The sequence below is a fragment of the Oryctolagus cuniculus genome, chromosome 1 (assembly GCF_964237555.1).
Source record: "Oryctolagus cuniculus chromosome 1, mOryCun1.1, whole genome shotgun sequence".
NCBI lineage: Eukaryota > Metazoa > Chordata > Mammalia > Lagomorpha > Leporidae > Oryctolagus > Oryctolagus cuniculus.
Window position 1 is genome coordinate 19,966,666 of NC_091432.1, and position 23,156 is coordinate 19,989,821.

General features: G+C 45.0%; 1 protein-coding gene across 34 annotated transcripts in view; it reads left to right on the plus strand.

Moving 5' to 3' along the window:
* The window catches only part of PHF21A (PHD finger protein 21A), a 219,553-nt gene that overhangs the window by 141,122 nt on the left and 55,275 nt on the right, over positions 1–23,156 (plus strand). The window lies entirely within an intron of this gene.

Consider the following 23,156-nt stretch of genomic DNA (forward strand, 5'->3'; position numbering starts at 1 on the left):
GACAGAAAGGTCTTTGATCCACTGGTTCACTCCCCAGATGACTGAAGCTGCCGGGGCTGGGCCAGGCTTGAGCCAGGAGCCAGAGCTTCTTGGTCTCCCACATGGGTGCAGGGGCCCAAGCACTTGGGTCATCTTCCACTGCTTTTCCAAGCCATTAGCAGGGAGCTGGGTTGGAAGTGGAGCAGCCAGAGCATGAACCAGCCACCCATATGGGATGCTGGTGTCACAGGTGATGGCTTTACCTGCTGCACCACAATGTCATCCCAAAGCAGCACATTTTAAACATGTAGCTTATAACAGAATTAATTTTCTTTTTTAAAAAAAGATTTATTTATTTATTCGAAGAGTTACAGAGACAGGAAAGGTAGAGACAGAGAGCGAGGTCTTCCATCTGATGGTTCACTCCCCAGTTGGCTGCAATGGCCAGAGCTGCACTGATCTGAAGCCAGGAGCTTCTTCCAGGTCTCCCACATGGGTGCGGGGGCCCAAGGACTCAGCACATCCACATATCATTAGATGTGTTTCTTCCTTGATGATCAGATTCCTGTGGCTGTAAAGAACGTCTTCAGACTTGGTAGGATGATGGACCTCGAGCATGCCCTACAGCTGTTATGCTTTTGTTCTTTGTTCATGGAGAGCGAATGGTTGGTGCTGGTGCTGCCCTTAGTGTTTGCTTAACTACTGCAGGGGCAGGCAGTTCAGGTCTCATGGTATAAAGAGTACTGATAGTTTCATTTACTGGTATGTAGTAAGAAGCTGAGACATGCCAGTGGAGTCAGAATAATTGTTTTATAAATCAGAACAACAAGGTTTGGACATTCTGTGCTTGTTAAACAAGTTAATATCTCAAATGAGAATTTTATGTATAATCATAGGAAGTTTCAACCAAAAAAAGCAACTAAGATTTAGTATGTACAAGGCCTAACTATACTGTGCCTGATTTTCTGTGACATGAGCATGCCAAGGCACAACTTACACACTTGTCAGTGCACATGAGTGTATATAGGTGTGTGTTAAAATCTAAGCACATGGGCCGGCCTCGCGGCTCACTAGGCTAATCCTCCGCTTGTGGCACCGGCACCCCAGGTTCTAGTCTTGCTCGGGGCGCCGGATTCTGTCCCTGTTGCTCCTCTTCCAGTCCAGCTCTCTGCTGTGGCCCGGGAAGGCAGTGGAGGATGGCCCAAGTGCTTGGACCCTGCACCCACATGGGAGACCAGGAGGAAGCACCTGGCTCCTGGCCTTTTTTTTTTTTTTTTTTTTTTTTTTTTTTTTTTTTTTTACAGGCAGAGTGGACAGTGAGAGAGAGAGACAGAGAGAAAGGTCTTCCTTTGCCGTTGGTTCACCCTCCAATGGCTGCCGCAGCCGGCGCACCGCGCTGATCCGATGGCAGGAGCCAGGAGCCAGGTGCTTTTCCTGGTCTCCCATGGGGTGCAGGGCCCAAGCACCTGGGCCATCCTCCACTGCACTCCCTGGCCACAGCAGAGAGCTGGCCTGGAAGAGGGGCAACCGGGACAGAATCCGGCACCCCGACCGGGACTAGAACCCGGTGTGCCAGCGCCGCTAGGCGGAGGATTAGCCTAGTGAGCCGCGGCGCTGGCCTGCTCCTGGCTTTGAATTGGCGCATTGCGCCGGCCATAGTGGCCATTTTGGGGGCGGTGAACCAACGGAAGGAAGACCTTTCTCTCTGTCTCTCTCTCTCTCTCACTGTCTAATTCTGCCTGTCAAAAAAAAAAAAAAAAAAAAATCTAAGCACATGGGGCCGGTGCTGTGGCACAGCAGGTTAACGCCCTGGCCTGATGCACCAGCATCTCATATAGACACCGGTTCTAGTCCCAGCGGCTCCTCTTCCGATCCAGCTCTCTACTATGGCCTGGGAAAGCAGTAGAAGATGGCCCACGTGCTTGGGTCCCTGCACCTGTGTGGGAGACCAGGAAGAAGCTCCTGGCTCCTGGCTTCGGATCAGCGCAGCTCCGGCCATTGCAGCCATCTGGAGAGTGAACCAGCAGGTGGAAGACCTTGCTCTCTGTCTCTATCTCTCTCTGTAATTCTGTCTTTCAAATAAATTAAATAAATCTTAAAAAAAATTTTTTAAAAACTGTGTAACTCTGACTTTCGAATAAATAAATTAAAAAAATAGAAAAATAAAATCTAAGCACACTCATCTTCTACATTCAGAGACTGTGTGATGAGAGAGAAATGCTGCTTTAAATGGAAACAGTAATTGTTGCACAGTGCTTGAGTTCATCTCCTTCTCTCTGTTTCTTCTTCTAGATAAAAGAGTGAGTAATGTTGAGTGCAAGTAGTGGAGGTGTTCAGTGAATGATAGAGGAGAGCAGGTCATCTTCTCAGGGGGCATTAACTCCATGTACAAACAGCTCCTTGGGTGGTGGCCCCCTTGGTCCTGAAGAGACAGGTTAACGAGAAGCTGTCCAGTACCGGCAGGAGCTAGCACTCACAGTGCAGGTGTAAATGCTGTACCAAGTAAATACTTCCGTGCTGTGCAAACCGGTATGAAAGTAAATGAGTTTCTGTTGGTTAAGAGGTCAGAGGAGCACAGTTCTTGAAAACTGTTATGTTGGAGAAAAGGCTATGGGATATTCTATTATAGTCACTGATCAAATGGTGGAGTTCATGAAATGTCATCATTTACATGATCTAAGTAGTCTTTTAAGAGATTTATTTATTTATTTGAGAGATAGAGTACAGTCAGAGGGAGAGACAGAGAGAAAGGTCTTGCATCCTCTGTTTTACTCCCCAAATGGCCACGACAGCCAGAGCTGGGCCGATGTGAAGCCAGGTGTCAGGAGCCAGGAGCTTTATCAGGTCTCCCACGTGGGTGTAGGGGCCCAAGCGCTTGGGCCATCCTTCACTGCTTTCCCAGACCACAGCAGAGAACTGAGTCAGAAGAGGAGCAGTAGGGACATGAACAGGTGACCAAATGGCATGCCTGTGTGGCAGGTAGAGGGTTAGCCTACAATGCCACAGTGCTGGCCCCTAAATAGTTTGTTTTTTCTTTCTTTCTTTCTTTCTTTCTTTTCCACTAGCCATCAGGGAAATGCAAATCAAAACCTCAGTGAGGTTTCACCTCACCCCAGTTAGAATGGCTTGCGTACAGAAATCAACAAACAACAAATGCTGGCCAGGATGTGGGGGTAAAAGGTACCCTAATCCACTGTTGGTGGAAATATAAACTGGTAAAGCCACTGTGGAAGACAGTATGGAGAAACCTCAGAAATCTGAATAGAGACCTACCATATAACCCAGCCATCCCACTCCTGGGAATTTACCCAAGGGAAACGAAATCAGCGTATGAAAGAGTTACCTGCACCCCCATGTTTATTGCAGCTCAATTCACAATAGCTAAGATAATGGAATCAACCCAAATGACTGTCAGCTTAAAACTGGATAAAGAAATTATGTGATATGTACACTATAGAATACTACACAGTGGTTAAAAAAAGTGAGATTCAGTCATTTGCAACAAAATGGATGAATCTGGAAAACATCATACTTAGTGAAATAAGCCAGTCCCAAAGGGACAAATACCATATGTTCTCCCTGATCTGTGAGAACTAATAGAGCACCCAAAAGGAAGCATGAAGTAGTGAAATTGACATTTTGAGAAAGGAAGACTTGAGCTGCCCTTGCCTGGACTGTCGGAACAGCTCTGTTTTGTTTTTTCGGTTTTTTTTCTTCATACTATTTGTTGAACTCTTTGCTTAACAAAGAGTTAATCATATGTGTATAAAGTCAATTGAAAATAGATCTCAGTAAAAAATAAGAGTGGGAATAAGAGAGGGAGGAGGAAGTTTGTAACTGTAAAGCTATATGGTTCCGTATACATTCCTACGGCCTTCTAAGGGCATGGTTTAAAAACTTGTCGTGGGACTCCAAATCCCATTAAACTTGGTGGTAAAGATCCATCTTAATTGTTAAAGTGATCATACTAAGTGTTAAAAGTGAACATATAAGCTGGTGCTGCAGCTCACTAGGCTAATCCTCCTCCTGCGGCGCCGGCACCCCAAGTTCTAGTCCCGGTTGGGGCACTGGTCCTGTCCTGGTTGCTCCTCTTCCAGTCTAGCTCTCTGCTGTGGCCTGGGAAGGCAGTGGAGGATGGCCCAAGTGCTTGGGCCCTGCACCCGCATGGGAAGACCAGGAGGAAGCACCTGGCTCCTGGCTTTGGATCGGCCACAGCAGCCACTTGAGGAGTGAACCAATGGAAAAAGGAAGACCTTTCTCTCTGTCTCTCTCTCTTTCTCTCTCACTGTCTGAATCTGCCTGTCAAAAAAATTTAAATAAATAAATAAATGTGAACATATAGATAGGAGTAAGTGTTAAAGTGATCATATAGGGGCCGGCACTGTGGCACAATGGGTTAACGCCCTGGCTTGAAGCACCGGCATCCCATATGCGCTGGGTGCTGGTTCAAGACCCAGCTGCTCTACTTCTGATCCAGCTCTCTGCTATGGCCTGGGAAAGCAGTGGAAGATGGCCCAAGTCCTTGGGCCCCTGCACCCACACGGGAGACCTGGACGAGGCTCCTGCCTCCTGGCTTTGGATCGGCACAGCTCCAGCCGTTGTGGCCAACTGGGGAGTGAACTATTGGATGGAAGACCTCTCTTTCTCTCTGCCTCTCCTCTCTCTGTGTAACTCTGACTTTCAAATAAATAAGTAAGTCTTTAAAAAAAAAAGTGATTCTATAAATAGGATCAAATGTCTGGTAATAATAATAGATAGAATTAAAAAGGAGAGAATATTCCAACATGGGAAGCAATTCACACAACAGACTCATAGAATGACAATTGCTTTAAGTAACACTCTGACCTGAGAATCAGCCCTTAAAAGTTCCTGGTATGGCTGAAAAGCCCACTAGAGCATTTCAGGCATGGAAAACCAAGACACTGTGACAAAAAAATGTTCTACATCAAGGATCTCTGTGAGTGAGACCCCAGCAGAAAGAAGTGACCATCAAAGAAGGGTGTACTTTTCTCTAAAGGGAGGAGAGAACTTCTACTTCGCTTATGGCCTTAACCAAATACTGACAGAGAGTATGTGGACTCAAAAGGCTTCTACAGCCTAGGCAGCTCATGTCAAGAGCCTTGGGTGATCACTGATGTTATACATAAGAGTGTTAATTGTTAAATTAACAACAGGAGTCACTGTGCACTAAGTCCCCATGCAGGACCTCTGTCCTCAATAAGTTGCATTATGAGAGTTAACTGTAAAACTAGTTCTCAAACAGTTTTGCATGTGTGTGTGTAAAAATTGTTGAAATCTTTACTTAGTATAGAGTTGGTCTTAGGTGTACAAAGTTAATTGAAAATGAGTCTTGGGGCCGGCGCTGTGGTGCAGTGGGTTAAAGCCCTGGCCTGAAGTGCCAACATCCCATATGGGCGCCAGTTCTAGTCCCGGCTGCTCCACTTCCGATCCAGCTTTCTGCTGTGGCCTGGGCAAACAGTGGAGGATGGCCCAGGTCCGTGGGCCCCTGCACCCACATGAGAGACCCAGAGGAAGCTCCTGGCTGCTGACTTCTGATCGGCACGGCTCCGGCCGTTTCAGCCATCTGGGGAGTGAACCAGTGGATGAAAGACTTCTCTCTGTCTCTACCTGTCTCTGTAACTCTGTCTTTCAAATAAATGAAGAAAAAAAAAAATGAATCTTAGTGGAGAATAGGACTGGCAAGGGGAGAGGGAGGAGGATGAAGGGTAGGTGTGTGGATGGGAGGGCGGGTATGGTGGGAAGAATAACTATATTCCTAAAGTTGTACTTATGAAATTTGTATTCCTTAAAAATAAATTTTAAGATTTATTTGAAAAAGTTACAGAAAAAGGAGAGACAGAGGGAGATCTTCCATCCACTGGTTCACTCCCTAGGTGGCCACAATGGCCAAAGCCAAGAGCCCAGATTTCTTCCAGGTCTTTCACATGGGTAGCAGGGGCCCTAGCACTTGGGCCATCTTCTGCTGCTTTTCTCAGGCCATTAGCAGGGAGCTGGATCAGAAGTGAAACAGCCAGGACACAAACTGGCACCCATATGGGATGCCGGCACTTCAGGCAGTGGCTTTATCTGCTATGCCATAGCGCTGGCCACTTTCAATAGTTTTAAAAATAATCTTAGGAGGCTGGCACCGTGGCTCAATAGGCTAATCCTCTGCCTGCGGTGCCGGCACCCCGGGTTCTAGTCCCAGTCGGGGCACTGGATTCTGTCCCGGTTGCTCCTCTTCCAGTCCAGCTCTCTGCTGTGGCCCAAGTGCTTGGGCCCTGCACCCGCATGGGAGACCAGGAGAAGCACCTGGCTCCTGGCTTCGGATCAGCGCAGTGCGCTGGCCACAGCGTGCCAGCCGCAGCGGCCATTGGGGGGTGAACCAACGGAAAAGGAAGACCTTTCTCTCTGTCTCTCTCTCTCACTGTCCACTCTGCCGTCCAAAAAATAGTAATAATAATCTTAGGAGAGGGTGTTTAGCCTAGTTAATTCAGATGCCTGTGTCCCACAGTGGAGTACCAGGTTTCAATTCCTGGCCCCAGCTGCTGATTCTAGCTTCCCTTCAGTGTAGACCCTGGGAGACAGCAGGGAAGGCTCAAGTAATTGGTTCTTCCACCCATGTGAGAGACCTGGATTGTGATCCTGACCCCGGCTCTGGCGTCAGCCTAGCCCCAGCCATTGTGGGCATTTGGAGTGAACCAGAGAGTGGGAGCTCTCGGCCTTTCAGATAAATAAAAAGATAATTTAAACCAATTTTAAATGATCTTAGAACAAGGATTTTTCTCTCGGTCCCTACTCCTCAGTGTCCCTTATTTCATATTAGAAATGATGGATGTTGGCGCGGCAGAGTAAACTCCCACTTAGGACACCCACGTTCCATATGGAAGTGCTGTCTATACTTCCGATCCTGCTTCCTGCTGATGCACTTGGGAGGCGCCAGGGGATGCCTTGAATACTTGAGTTGCTGCCACCCCTGTGGGAGACCTGGATGGAATTCCTGGCTCCGGGCCCAGCTCAGCTGCTGTGGGCATTTGGGTGATCCAGCAGATGGAAGAGCTCCAGCTCTCTGGCTCTCTATAGTTCTCCTGCTCTCTAACCCTGCCTTTCAAATACATAAGTGAATGTTTACCTATGTAAGTGTTTTCTGTTTTCAAAAAGGTTTTTGGAAAATGGTATTAAGAGATAGATTTATTTTTAAAGTAAAATCTTTTTCTTTTGACCAAAAGTAAAAATTTTTACTATGTCCAAGACATCTCAGATCTATTCTGTTTAGTTATACAGAAATATCATCCATAGTGTCAGATCATTTCTTAGAAAATTGACTGTTGTTAAGAGTTCTTCTTTTTCACTGTTATTTGATTTTATGAAGATGAATATCAGATGAAATAGCTTACCTGTGTGCATAATTTGATGATTTAAAACATTTAAGGAAAATAAATTCAGTTATTTTAAAATATAATGGGATAGAGAAAAAAGAAGAGAGATTTTTATTCATTGGTGTATCTTTTTAAATTCTCTGCTTTGTGGATCCATTAAAGAAACACAACTCTGTAATTTTGATGCAGAGATTCTGAAATTACCACTTTTCTAAAAATATCATTTACAGCTGAAACTTAATATATCAAAGCATTTTGTTCTGGGGATGATACATATTTTCATAAAGATACATTTCTAAATGGAAACAGAACTGGGACTTCTGAAATAGGGAACCTTTCCAAAATAGGCTGTGGTTGCCTGGGTGAAGGATATTGGGTTGCAACACTCAAAAAGGAAATCCTGGCATAGGAAGCAGTTGATGAAGGGCAAATGTCTGCAGTCTAAGGAAGCTTTTAAGGGCACTTGCCTGGGCCTGCGTGCATGGCCTTGCCAGAACCACTCAGATTAAGTGTCTCGTGCTCGGCGGTGTGCTGAGCCGCGCTCAGCCTTCCGTCTTTGCCCCTGTTCTACGTAATAGATCATTCTTATTTTTAATCTTGTGTGAGTGCTAGTCTTCCTCCTGGTGAGAACCACAGCCGTTTCTCAAACTCTTGAATTTTATGAAAGGTTTATCTTTTTTTTCCTTTTAGTGGGGTATGCGGGAGGGAATTTAGGACCCTCATTTTGTAACAGGAGACGCTAACGCTGAGGAGCTGAGTGAGCAGAAGAAAAGCAGCATGTGCATTTCACAACCTTGTAGCCTGAGCCCGCGCTTGCTTCTCTGTCCCGTGTGGCCAGGACGTTTTCAAGGCCATTTTTGTTTAGAGATGGAAATCTTCGTGAACAGATTTTCTTTTCAAGCCAAGAAATAGCTTGCGTTTTAAAAAGGTCCTGTTGAAGAAACTGTCTTTCTTGTTTTTCAGTCTCAGGTCTCAAAATGATTTAAAATGGGTTTGTGCTATGTAGGGCAGAAGAAGAGGCACAGAAACAAACTTACCTGATGTGCTAAGCCCAAAAGAGTTGGAAATCATCATACTTAATTTTCAGCAAAATTTATGTAACAGATGTATCCACTTGATTAATTTTATTTGAACTATATTTTAAATGAAAAGGTACCCCCAGTCTACTTAATGTTAAAAACATCAGGTGGGGGCTGGCTGGTACAGCGGGTTAAGCCACTGTTTGTGACACTGGCATCCCATTTCAGAATGCTGGTTCAAGTCCCAGCTGCTCCGCTTCCAATCCAGCTCCCTGCCAGTGCAACTGGGAAGGTAGTGGAGGATGGCCCAGGTGCTTGGGAGCCTGCCACCCACCTGAGAGGCGCAGGTGGAGTCCCCCATTCCTGGTTTTGGCCTGGCCCAGCCCTGACCTTAGGGCCATTTGAGGAATGAACTAACAGAGGGAAGATCTCTTTCTCTGCTACTCTGCCTGTGAGATAAATAAATCTTTAAAAAGAAATTAACTAAAAAGAAATTAAATGATACTTGCTTTGTTTGGGGACTAACATTTTTCATTATTACAAATAAGGAATTTGAGTAAGTATGTAAACTAAGGAAGATTGTCTCGAAATTCCCTGAAATATGTGCAGAATGCGTGTGTGTGTGTGTGTGTGTGTGTGTATGTATGTTGCATACATGTACATTTTGGGAGGGTTGGTCCCTTTAATATTATTAAGGGGATGAGACACCTTTTTCCCCAGTGGTAAGATCTGTGATCTAAACCAATTCCCTTATTAAGTTATTATTTTTGAGTTTGAGTATAAAGTGGTTTTCCCCTTCAACTAAAGAGGACCATATGTGAGTAGTCCCTCCCCAGCCCTCACCCCCAAGATTGTGTTTTAAAAGCTAGAGTTATTTGCTGGGTGTTGTTCTCACACAAATCATCATTTATAACTAGAAAGAGATGCAGTAAATTACTGTTGCAAACTTAACATCTTCACAGGTTGTAACAAGCACAAGTTACAAATGAGTTGCTTCCTGAGCCTTAGCCATTCCAGGAATTTACAGGTTTGCGTGGCCCAGTTAGGACAGACAGCTACAGAAACAGAGCAGGAAGATGGAGCACGGGAAAAAGTCACTCAACTTCCCATTAAAACCCGGCCCCGTGTGCCAGATTGTAATGATTTAAATCACTAATGAAATTCATGTTATTTGAGAAGGACTTTTTTAACCATTAAGTGAGGTAGTAATTTTCCAATAGTCAGATTTTAATGAAAGCATTTACTCATATAAATTGGTGCTTTATTTTTATATATTAGTTCTACTGTTTTATTTGTTTTTACTAAAAATAGTCACTCTGTTCCTTATATTTTCTCATCCTTCAGAACCACTTCTAGAAATGGCATCATTCTGCCTTGAGTATTTTGTTTTCTCCCCATCTAGTTTTTATGAAGTAGTGCTAACTCTGCCTTAATTTGATTTGGCATCCCTGCAATTGAACATTTGTAAGTATCTTGTATTATGGCCCATCTGGGTTGTCATAGAAACCAAAGACCTCCATCCTCTTCCCTCTAGTTAAAAATGGAATGCAAACAGGGCTTCAAAGTGACGTTTTTCTAGTACGAGTGACAGCCCTGTGAAGTGCAGAGCAGAAAGATTTCTTATTGGCTTTATTCTCCCATGGCCTATCATACCAGTTAACTCTGATGTGTGTAGCCGTCTCTTAAAAATCTGGCAAGATACTGAGGGAATTTTTAAAATGTAAGCTGGAGTTAGGAGAATGGAATTAATTCTCTTTCTGCACTGCGCTTACCCAAACCTGCAGCGTTAGCAAGCCGTGTTTTTGTTTTCTTCCCTGTGTGAGTAGCTGGTCTCACTGAAGCTCTGGTACATGTGGCAGAAGCACCAATTAGTCGCCACAACTTGGAATTCCAGTACTAGTCTTGTTTCTTATTCCCTAAGTCAGATCAGTGTGGTTTTGTCTCACTAGAACCTACAGGCTCACTGGTTACACAGATGGAAATAGTTTATTAGAATAGAATTTTGCCAATATGGCATTATCTAACAGTCTGTCATTGGACCTGGTGACAGGACATCTGAGAGCCCCTTTTCCTGTCACCCTGTGATCACAGAAGCCTTGACTTGACCTTGATGTTTTTCAGTTTACATTCTGTCCAGATTCTGTACTAGAACTGTACAGGGCTCACGTTTCTTTCTCTCTTTAGACTCCTGTGACGTTTCAGTGTATTGCTGCGTTTCAGCTGCATTAGTGAAGTATCTCAGTCTTATGGTCACGATTTGTTCAGCTATTGATGTGACATTACTCAAAGCGCGAAGTGTCAAAGTCTTATTTTAACCTAGATTCCTGAAACTTTTAACCTAAATTTTTAATATAGAAAACAACATGAACAATGGCAGCAGAATGTGAGACAGAGTGAGAAACTGACATATGTTTAAATCCTAATAGGAACACCTCAGAGGGATAGTATTCAGTAGGCAATTATTCAGTGGGTATTTGGTCATTTTAAAAATCTCTTCACTGTTTTTCAGAAGGAACACATTATAAAGTCATTAACATCCACGGTCTGTTACCTAGTTTCTGGTAATAGTGTACTTACTCATCTTTAGTCTCCCCTATCTCAGCTAACTGACGGTCATTTCAGCAGTGGGCTCAGAGGTGTCGTGTGTGTTGTCATGTCTCAGAGAGAGAGGATGCAAGTCCTGACGGAGTATGAGTAAGAGATAAGGTTTAGCTGCTGTTAGAGCTAAAGGTGAGAGAATATGTTTTCCTAATAGCACTATAGTCCTTGGCATGTAATGTGGAAGTGAATGATTTATCTTATCTTCGTAGCATAGTATGGCAAATGATTTAGCGGTTTCTTCATACTAAAATATGTCACTTTCTTTACATTTTGCTGCCTTCACTTTAATTTGATGCTTTTTGTTTTATTTTTCAAGTATCAAGCACTTGAGAGGATTAATATACAAACCTCAATTTTCCAGTTTAATTTAAAAACTAGAATCTCTCCAAGATCATTGTTTCCATTTGTCATTGTTTTAAGAGACTCGAGATGTTGGCGTGAGTGTTTAGCCCACCTGTATCTGGGTGCCTGGGTTCAGTTCCAAGTTCTTGTTTCTGACTCCAGCTTCCTGCCAGTGCAGACTCCGGGAAGCAGTGGTGAGGGTCCAAGTCACTGAGTTCCTGCCACCTGTGTGGGAGACCAGACTCTCAACCTGGCCTGGGCCATTTTGGGTATTTGGGAAGGAATCTCCCCCTCACCCGTGTGTGTGTGTGTGTGTGTGTGTCTTTCTGCCTCCCAAATAAAAAATAATAATAATAAAGTAAAAGACTAGGTTAAAAAAAAAGACTGTTGGCCGGCGCCGCAGCTCAATAGGCTAATCCTCTGCCTTGTGGCGCCAGCACACCGGGTTCTAGTCCTGGTCGGGGCACTGGATTCTGTCCCGGTTGCTCCTCTTCCAGTCCAGCTCTCTGCTGTGGCCTGGGAGTGAGTGGAGGATGGCCCAAGTGCTTGGGCCCTGCACCCTCATGGGAGACCAGGAGAAGCACCTGGCTCCTGGCTTCGGATCAGCGCAGTGCGCCGGTCGCAGCACGCTGGCCGCAGCACGCCAGCCGCAGCGGCCATTGGAGGGTGAACCAATGGTAAAGGAAGACCTTTCTCTCTGTCTCCCTCTCTCTCACTGTCCACTCTGCCTGTCAAAAAAAAAAAAAAAAAAGACTGTGGTGGGTTAAGCCACCACCTGGGTGCAACATTGGCATCCCATATTGGAATGCCAGTTTGAGTCCTGGCTGTTCCACTTCAGATCCTGCTCTTTGTTAATGGCCTAGAAAAGCAGTGGAGGATGGCCCAAGTGTTTGGGCCCATGCACCCATGTGGGAGACCCAGGTAAAGCTCCTGGCTCCTGGCTTTGGCCTGACCCAATCCTGGCCATTGCAGCTGTTCAGGGAGTAAGCCATCTGATGGAAGGTCTCTGTCTCTGTCTCTCTGTCACTGCCTTTCAAATAAATTAACTTTAAAAGAGAAAGAAAAAAAGCCTGGAACTGTTGCTAGTGTTTTTTGAATGTCATATTTCTGTCAGCCTTGCAGCAGATTGTGATTTTCCCTTAGCAGAGAGGGCTATGACTCAGCCTCAGGGGAGGAGTTAAGGTATCTGTGTCTGTTGGAAACACTAGGGCTTGAACAAAATGAAACCTAGTGGAGGCTGCTGCTGTAGCACAGTGGGTGAATCCGTATCCTGCGATGTCAGCATCCCATATGGTACCAGTTCGGGTCCCGGCTGTTCCTCTTCCCATCCAGCTCTCTGCTAGTGGCCTGGGAAAAGCAGTGGAGGATGGCCCAAGTGCTTGGTCTCCTGCTGCCCATGTGGGAGACTCAGAAGAAGCTTCTGACCATAGCTACCACCTGGAAAATGAACCAGTGGATAGAAGACCTCTCTTTGTCTCTCCCTCTCTTTCTGTAACTCTGACTTTCAAATACATACATACATACATACCTAATGCATTTCTTACCCACCAAAATCAAAAAATTCTCGTGTAGGTGCTGTTGTCTCGTCTATCACCAAGTAAAAAGCATATTTGATCTTTTCAGATCTGTGTCTTCTTGTACACATTATCAGCAAAGTTCTTTCTCTTTCTGTCAGTCCAGTAACTCCCTATAAGTTATAAATTATTTGTTCTTCTATGGATCTACTTAAAAATTGCCCTCTCAAGCTTGCATTTTGACATGTTTATTAGAAATAAGGTAGATTAATATTACAGTCTAATCTCAAAGAACAGTTTGTTCTCAAGAGACAGACCTCTTATCCACTGGGTCACTTCCCAGGTGCTTCCAGTGGCTGTAATGGGGACTTGGGAACTCAATCCAGGTCTCCATGTGGGTTGCAGGGACCCAACTATTTGAGTGTCACTGCTGCCTCCCAGAGTCTGTGTCAACAGGAAACTGGAATTGAGAGCCAGAGCTGGGAATCAGACCCAAGCACTGATGTGTTATGTGGGACTCCTAACCAGCATCATAACTGCTAGGCCAAACACTCAGCCTAGAACAGGCCTTTGCAACATAAGGGACAGAGCCCAGTGAAAGCCCAGTGCTTTCTTACTGGGTACATTTTAAGTTACTTAGGAAACAAAATTAACTACTGAAATGGAAACTTGCCTTATTCCATTTCTATAAAGTAATAATTTGCATCATTATTGATAATTCATCTTTTTTAATCTCAAATTTTCCTTGGGGTTAGCATTGCTGAAAATGTAGGCTGTCCTCAGTTGTCATCTTCTCTTCCATTTGTGGCCCTGCTCTCTGTTTCCTGCTCTCCCCTCTGTTTACAGAGTTGTTAAATATTCCAATATTTTTGCCTGTTAATACTCTGTAAGTGTAATAGTTCAGGGCTAGTACTGTGGTGCAGTAGGTTAATCCTCCGCCTGCAGCACCAGCATCCCGTATGGGTACCAGTTCTAGTCCCGGCTGCTCCTCTTCTGATCCAGCTCTCTGCTGTGGCCTGAGAAAGCAGTAGAAGATGGCCCAAGGCTCCTGGTTTTGGATCGGCTCAGCTGCGGCCGTTGTGGCCATCTGGGGAGTGAACCAGTGGATGGAAGACCTCTCCCTCTGTTTCTCCTTCTCACTGTCTGTAACTCTACCTCTCAAGTAAATAAAATCTTTTTTAAAAAAGTGTAATAGTACTTTTGCATATACATCTTCTGTCTCCTGACTTAAGTATATAAAGTTCTTTTTTAAAAAATCATTTATTTATTTGAAAAGCTTTTTTATAGAGAGGCAGAGGCAGAGACAGAGAGGGAGAGAGAGAGTCTTCCACTCACTGGTTCACTTCCCAAATGGCCTCAGTGGCTGAAGCTGGGCCGATCTGAAGCCAGGAACCAGGAGCTTCTGGGTCTCCCACATGGGTGCAGGTGCCCAAGGACTTAGACCATCTTCTGCTGCTTTTCCAGGTGTCTCAGCAGGGAGCTGGATTGGAAGAGGAATAGCCAGGATTAGAACCGGTGCCCATATGGGTTGCCAGCACTGCAAGCAGCAGCTTTACCTGCTATGCCACAGCACCAGCCCTGGTATATAAACTTAGAGAATAGGAATATAAACTTCTTTTTGATATTATATGACAACATCCACTATAATGCTGTATACTTGATAGGCGTATTTATTAAATATACCTATTCTGCCCACCACACTTCAGCATCCTAACTGTGGGGAGCAACTCGGACTAGACTGTTACTGGAATTAAGACTTATTCTATGCATCTGCTCTCCCACAATATGGCGCTGGGAGAGGAGGAAACAGCTTCTACACAGCTGCCTCCAGTTCAACCAACAAGCTGCAGGACCTGCTCCTGATTGGAGGAGAGCAGCGTGCTCGGCGTGTGGGTAGCAGAGTTGGGATTGGTGGAAGAGGACTATAAAGGAGGAGAGAGACAACATGCACCAGGAACACCTGAGGAACATCTGAGCAGCCCCCGAGAGAGCCGGCCGGCGGTGTGCTGCTCCCCCGTGGAAGTGGGGAAAGTGGCAGGGGGAACCGCCCTTCCACGGAGGTGGAAGGGACGGTAGCCAACCTGGGAAGAACCAGCAGCTAAACCGGGAAGGGCCGAGCAGACAAAAGAACAGCGCAGGGTCTAGTGTCGTTCCTCCACAAAGAGGGGGAGCGACACCTAACACCCTTTCATATATGTGAGGAGAGAGTGATTTGTAGAGTGTATGCAAAGTAGTGAGCAAATGGGTAGTTATGGATGATTCAAAGGATGGTTTAAGAACCTTTTCTAATACTGATTTAAATTTGAATGCTATTAACACAGATGGAAGACCCAGCTATGAATTAGTTACCAATTTTTAAAACAGAGAAGACCAGAACGGTTTATATTTGCAGTTCATCCTGTTGTCCACTGGGATTCAGTAATCTTTTTAGCTTCTTTCCACAGTACCCCGGGGATATTCCTGGGTAGCAGGCTGATTGCTGATGGTACTAACATGTGTTGGTAGGAGCAGCTCTGTGCTGCCACCTTCTCCCAAGCCCCGGGTTTAGAGATGACCTGTTTGCACGTGGCTTGTGGTGGAGCTTTTTTTTTTTTTTTTTATACAAGAGCAGTAGAATAAGGTCTGACTCTAGTTGATTGAAGTGGTAGTTTTAGATTCTGATAAGAGCACCTATTGCAGGGGAGGGAGGCTGAAACTGCAGAGTGCGTTTGCAGCATGAGGCAGGTCTGGCCAGCAGCAGGTTGATTTGCACCATGAGACAAGCAGCACACAAACAGATGGTCCCACAATGAGCCGAAGAGACGTATCCCAGACAGGTAAACTAGCTTTCGCTGGAGTCTTAGCATGGTCACTGAAAGTGGAATTTTAATTTGTCTGCAACTTTTAAGGCTGAAAAACAAGCATTTAGTGTAAGAAATTCTATTGATTGGGAAATGAAAAACATGCATTATCAGGCAGAGGGGAATCTGACCATCACTGAACCTGGCCATGGAGAAGCCTGCATTTCTAGGAGCTGTTTCCTGAAGGAACAGGACGGCTTTATCTTTGAGCCTATGGTCATTTGACATCGTTCTGCTGAATGCTGCAGCGTACAGTGTGCCGCAAGAAAGTGTTAAATCGATGTCTTTGATGCTGGCTTTTTAAAAAGCTTAGGCCGTGTAGTCGCAAGTACACATCTAATTTTTGGATTAAGAAAAAAGATTTTTTAAAAAATAATAATTTGGTGGTAAGTGTCATAAAAATAACCAGTAGTGTTATTAAGCAAAGGAAAAATATTCATGGAGGCCGGCGCCACGGCTCAATAGGCTAATCCTCCACCTAGCGGCGCTGGCATACTGGGTTCTAGTCCCGGTCGGGGCGCCGGATTCTTTCCCAGTTGCCCCTCTTCCAGGCCAGCTCTCTGCTGTGGCCTGGGTAGGCAGTGAAGGATGGCCCAAGTGCTTGGGCCCTGCACCCCATGGGAGACCAGGAGAAGCACCTGGCTCCTGCCTTTGGATCAGCGCGGTGCGCCGGCCGCAGCGCACCAACCGTGGTGGCCATTGGAGGGTGAACCAACGGCAAAAGGAAGACCTTTCTCTCTGTCTCTCTCACTATCCACTCTGCCTATCAAAAAAAAAAAAAAAAAAAAGAAAGAAAGAAAGAAAAATATTCATGGAAAAAATCCTTCCGTTTCATACATCAAGCCTAGGGTGAAGAATGTAATAGAATTCCCAGATCTAACGATCCATCTTCAAAATGTAAATGTAAACATTTCTCTGTCAAACACTTTCAGAAGTACTAAGCGTCTCATTAATTTTCAAAAGCAAGTTTGTGATAGTTTTGTGTCTCTAGAAAAGTTTTAGAAATAGGGCATTTGATGAATGAAATGGTATACCATTCGAATTTCTCTAATTCTCTGATTATCAGATTATGCTGTATCATAGACTTAACATCCTCATTGCAAACACCTGTACCCAAAAAAGGTAAATTAGCAGAGAGCAGCATTGTTGGGATAACTGTTGACCTTCCCTGGATAACTGTGGTTAGGGATGCATGTAGAGACCCAAGCTCCCATGGTGGAAGCCTTCCTCTGAAATGCTGTGAGGGATGTGAATACGATTGGTTAAGGCAAGGTATAAATAGAGGGACCTTTTGTTCCTCAAATAATTGGGATCCTGTTCAAGATTAATTGTGCCAGCACCTACTTCCCAAATTGGCTTTCATTTTATCTGCTGAAGCATGTTCACCTAGCCTTTGCTCAGGATAGAAAAGCACTAATCTCCCTCTGTGCATATGGAAAGTAGCATTCCTGGCACTGTGTTAAAAACTCCAGGAAAATACATTATTAATGGAATAGGTTTCTCTCACGCTCAAAAAAAGGAAATCATTCGTGAGGCCACTGTCAAGAAGGATAGAGATAGACTTCGTGCTAGTTCTTAACCAGTTTGTTTTTTCAAGTGAGCTTCTGAGCAACACATAAGGAGAAATACTTTAGCAAATAAATTACCTGCACAGCATGTGGCTTGTTGACACCAGTGTGATCTAATTATAATATAGATCACCTTGTAATTGTGTTACCTGGTAAGCTTTATTATGTTGAGCACTATATCCAATATTTCCTATAGGATGCCATATTATCAAAGGTTAGAAATATAGTAATAAACTTGGAGCAATAGTGTGAAGATTATTGGAAGATTTTTAAAAATCACTTTTGATTGAAATAAAACCCTCATTGTTTCTTTGCTGGTTTCCAGCTTTATGTTTTTGACTTGTGTTTGTTCACACATGTATAATTGAGCTGAATCTGTGTGCCAGGGAGCACTGGAGCTGCGTCCAGCATCTGCTTAAGTCGGCAGTCTGAACGTGCTCCTTTTGTGGCGTGTGCTGGTCTTGCAGACTCCGGAGAGCCTTATCAAATGCAGCCAGTTGGTGCTGCTGCTAAGAAAGCACAGGGGAGCTCTCATGTGGAAGGTTAATGGGGTGTAATTATAAAGAAAAATGAACTGCTCAACCACTCTATCTCACTCTGCCTGCACCAAGAGTGACAAGTGCTCTGATCTTCTGTAAACCCTGGAGCAGAGGTTTAACCATCTAAAATTATGACAGTATAGCTGTCACACAAACAAACACCCCGTGAAGTGTAGGCATGCACCCCTGTGTAGGAAGGATTCCTTCCTGGTACAGGGAGTCTCCTTTAGGAAAGGGGCACCTTCAACTACCAAGAAAAGCTGCTTGTTAAACATTGTACTTTTGTGTCACTTCCCCTTTTCCACTCACTGTATTCTATTCTCTTTTCCTAGAGGTGCTTTCTGCCCTCTGATTTGTAGCAGTGCTAACAGCCTGCACATGAGTGGGTCCGTTCCTCTGTGTCCACCAGGTGACAAATACACTGGCTTTCTCCAAGCAGGTCCATCACACTTGCCATTCTAAAATTGACGGAATTCTTTTGGAGGGATGGAAATGGTGGTCTCTTCTCAATGGCAACATCTAAGCAGAGTAGACTAGGGAGAGGCTAGGTGCCACTAACAGTTAAGTCTGTTTCCTAGGATCTGCAGACAGCACTGAGATTACACTCCGCTCTGGGCTCAGGATGGTCCTAGGTCCTAGTGTCCATCGGTTGAAAAATGTCATTGGGAAGATTTAGTAAGGAAAATGCAGCAGGGAGGGACAAGGCCAGAGAGAGACAGGGAGACTTTGAGAAAGTGGGATGACGAGACAGCTCTGTGTCACTGAAGTGAGGTCACATTGCCAGTGCGTGCTGTGCAGGCGTCCTGCCGCCGGGACATCTGAAGGGTAAGCCCAGCAGAGCTGCGTTGATTGAGTGCTTTTGCCAGCTCAGCACAGAGTGGAAATAAGGTGCTGGAGAATGATGCAACAACCACAAAACCCCTGACATCTTGTTGTTACAAAGCCCAGAACATAACCACTCTGGGTGAGGCTGTGCTGCCCACTGAGATAAGTAGATTCAGCATCACATGCATTAGGCCTGTGGGGACTAAGTGGAAGCGATGGCTGTGTCACTTGCACAGAGTCCTACTGACTGAGCCCTGGGCTTACGTGATGGGGGAGGGGCAGCCAGGACTCCTGGGAGCAGCTCTGAAAGCTGGGAGTCCGATTTTCAAACCCCTCTGTGTGGTTGATGATGTTATTTCTCCAATCCCTTTGCATATAGATTTTGGTCATTTGTGCTCTATTTTAAAAGAAAAATAGCTATGTAGTTTTTATGCAGTATAATAAATCTGCTAGTGAATAAAAATTTTAAATCAAACTGTATATATTAGTGACTAGTGAGTAAAGTTTGCTATGATTTATTCCTTTAAAAACCCATGGGAATGCCACATTTTACTAGTCCAAATGTTGCTGATGTCCATTCCACTTTGCTAAACTACATAAACATGAAGTCAGAGAGAGTGTCTTGGCTGTGGCATATTAGAGCTTGTTATCCAGCTCTGCCCAGTTTTGAGAGACGGAAAAAGAGAGAGACAGACACAGATCTCCCAATTGCTGGTTCACTCCCCCAGATGCCTGCCTACAACAGCCATGTTTGGGCATGCAGATGCCGGGAGCTGAGAACTCCATCTGGGTCTCCCAGGTGGTTGGCTAGAACCCAACCACTTGAGCCATCACCTGCTGCCTCCCAGGGTGCGCATTATTAGCAAGAAACTGGAATCAGAAGTGGAGCTGCTCCTCGAACCCAGGCACATCAGTAGAGGATGCGTGTGTCCCAAGCAGCATCTTAACTACACTGTACCAGTCACTGCCCCTGCACAGTTCCTTTAAGAACAGCCCGCCTGGGGCCAGTATTGTGACGTCCATAGCAGGTTAACCTGCCACCTGCAATGCCAGCATCCCATGTGAGTTCTGATTTAAGTCCCAGCTGCTGCACTTCTGCTCCAGCGCCCTGCTAACTCTCCTTGGACTGAAAGTGTCATATGCAGACTCCTCGAGCTGCCCCTACCTCATCTGGCTGTGCCGCTCTCACCTTCGCTGCTCCTCTGGCTCCGCTCATGCTGACCCCTTCAGTTTGTTGCCCGGATGACTCTGCTTCCTTGCACCTCAAAGGCCTGACTTTTTCCCCTGGCAGTTTACTGTTCCCAGAGACTGAGGACAGCAAAAGGACGTCTCTGCCCTCGGCCACCTCCTCACCCCCATGTGCCCCTCCTCAGTCAGACCTCCTGGATACCCCCTGGTCTCCCGTCAGTCCCGGGAAAGTTGGCCTTGAGAAGTGGGCTCTAGCTTTTGTTCAGTTAATAAAGCTTCATATAGACTAGCTTCCCAAAGAATAGGATCCGATATCCCAGCCCCCATTTTACTCTCAGATAACTGGGTAACATTTCATAAGTCATCAGTCACCACGTGCCTCAGTTTCCCTATCTGAATTAATGACAGTTATGTTGTAGGATTCTTATTTGAAAGAGTATGACAGTTTACTAAGTGTGAAGTGCTACATAAGCATGTGATTACTTATACTAAAAAAGTCATCATTTGGGAAATGTTTGTGGAAAATAGTACCATCATTTTTCCTTTAGAGTTCACTCAGAGTTCTTGAGAAATTAAGTAGTCCATATGTTTATAACTTTAATTTAAAAAAAATTTTTTTGACAGGCAGAGTTAGACAGTGAGAGAGAGAGAGACAGAGAGAAAGGTCTTCCTTCCGTTGGTTCACCCCGGCAAATGGCCACTACGGCCGGCGCACTGTGGCCAGTGTGCTGCACCGATCCGAAGCCAGGAGCCAAGCGCTTCCTCCTGGTCTCCCATGCGGGTGCAGGGCCCAAGCACTTGGGCCATCCTCCACTGCCTTCCTGGGCCACAGCAGAGAGCTGGACTGGAAGAGGAGCAACCGGGACAGAATCCATTGCCCCAACCAGGACTAGAACTTGGGGTGCTGGTGCTGCAGGTGGAGGATTAGCCTAGTGAGCCACGGCGCCCGCCACTAATTTTTAAAATTTATTTTTATTTGAAAGGCAGAGTCTCTCTCTCTCTCTCTCTCTCTCTCTCTCTCTCTCTCTCTCTCTCACATACACACACACACACACACACACACACACACCTTCTATCTGCCGGTTCATGCCCCAGATGCCTGCAGGTCCCAGGACAGGGAGCCACATGCTTGAGCCATCAGTGCGCCTGCTGCCTGCGGGGTGCATCTGCAGGAAGGTGCAGTGGCAGCAGATGCAGGACTGGATCCCAGCACTGCAGTTAGGGATTCGGGCACCCCAAGCTGCAGCTTGACCACCATGCCACAACTCCCATTCCTCTCTCTTTTTTTTAATCACGTAAAGATTATTTTGAAAAGCCCACACAAGAACCAGTTAAGTGTAGGAAATGTTAGTTTAAGTGTTCTGGTTGGATTTTACGTCTGATGACATTCTGTTTAGTATAATTCCCGGGACGGCTTCAACAGGTAGTTTTCATTTTTTTTTTTTTTGGACCTGAATAGACCATAACTATTTTTAATAAAACAAAATGAAAAACGCCATAAAACATCACATTAGAAAGGATCAGCACTGTCATGGAAACATTCATGTAAGTTAAAAATACCTGTGTACTGGTCAAAACACAGTGAAAGCCAATGCACATCATAATCTAGGAAGTGTGAAACCACTGTTCTACTCCAATCTCCTTATTTCACCAGTAAAGATGTTTTACTACAGAAAGGCAGAGATATTTGCCCACAGAGTCACAGAACCCAGAGATGCCCTTATTCCTCAGTCTAAGTCACAGTTCATCTAACTAGGGAAATTAGTTAGGTGATATAGAGCATTCCTGAGTCTACTCATTCTAAATGAGAATTTTTTTTTGTGAGCTCCATTCTCTGGCTGCTTAAACCCTAGACAGCTGTAGTTCAGTGGTAGAGAAACTGATTCCAGTCATCCTGCTTTACATATGGGGATTAAATTGTAAGGTGCTGTAAGCTGTTTTGTTAGAGCAGGTATAATTATGGGATATGTGATTACTAAATTTTTCATTTTCACCTTTATGTTTTGCATCTAGTTATCTGCCTCCTTATTTTGTGTTGGCAAATTCTTCTCGCTCCCCCTTTGATCACCTACTTTTGCATCTGTGCATCTTCCCACTAAAGTCATAGCCCAGCCCTTTCATTATAGTAAAAGTTTGATTGGCCAGAAAGCCACTTGAGTTTTCTGGTTATCTAAAATCCTTTTTGATTTGCTTCCTGTCCTTGGAAAATTCTCTGAGAGGTGTCTAATTCCGCTTTCCTCTCCTGGGGACTACAGTTCAGTGAGTGTAATTACTGTCTAGGGGTTGAAAAGTGTTGGCCCAGGGCTTTATCCAGCAGCAAAGAGATTTTGTTTGACTTTGAGCAATAAAAGCAATTCATTCATTACTGCCTTTAGACAAGGCATTCCCTCCAATTGACCTTAGTCTCCATCTCTTCTCATTATCTCATACCTGGCCCGCTTCATTCACGCATATCCCCTGCCTGGCAGTAGGTGATCATCAGATTACACACATAGGCAAAGTGTAATCGCCAGCTTGCATGTTTATTATGAGTGAGTTTTCAACCCCTGTGTGAAAGTGAATCAGGTTCTGTGGTGTGTGAGGATCACCACTGTGTATTGGTTTCCTGTGGACTGTGATAGGGAGGTGGAGGGTGTGCATCAGGATACAATATGTTTGCCATTGAGTGATGCATGGTGTTTTGATAGAAAAGAATGCTGGGGCCAGCACTGTGGCATAGCGGGTAAAGCTGCCACCTGCAGTGCCAGCATCCCATATGGGCACCAGTTCGAGACCCAGCTGTTCCACTTCCGATCTAGCTCTCTGCTGTGGCCTGGGAAAGCAGTAGAGGGTGGCCCAAGTGCTTGGGCCCCTGCACCCACATGGGAGACCTGGAGGAAAGCTCCTGGCTTCGGATTGGCGCAGTACTGGCTGTTGTGGCTCTGACTTTCAAATAAATGATTTTTTAAAAAAAAAAATCTTCAAAAAAAAAAAGAAAAAAGAATGCTAGAGATCTAGTGGAGAAGCTGAGAATTAAACAAACAAACCAAAGCTTCCAAAAGCCAGACAAGTTGTTTTGGTGGCAGATTAGAATTCTTGTATTATTTCTATTGCTGAATACTGCCTCCCTAAATTTTTTTAAGTTTTTTTTTTTTTAAGATTTATGTTATTTATTTGAAAGAGTTACAGAGAGAGGTAGAGATAGAGAAAAAGAAGTCTTCCATCCACTTGTTCACTCTGCAAATGGCTGGAGCTGAGACAATCTGAAGCCAGGAACCAGGAGCTTCTTCTAGGTCTCCCATATGGGTGCCTTTCTAAGTGCATTAGTAGGGAGCTGGATCGGAAGTGGAGCAGCTAGGACTCAAACCAGTGCCCCTATGGGA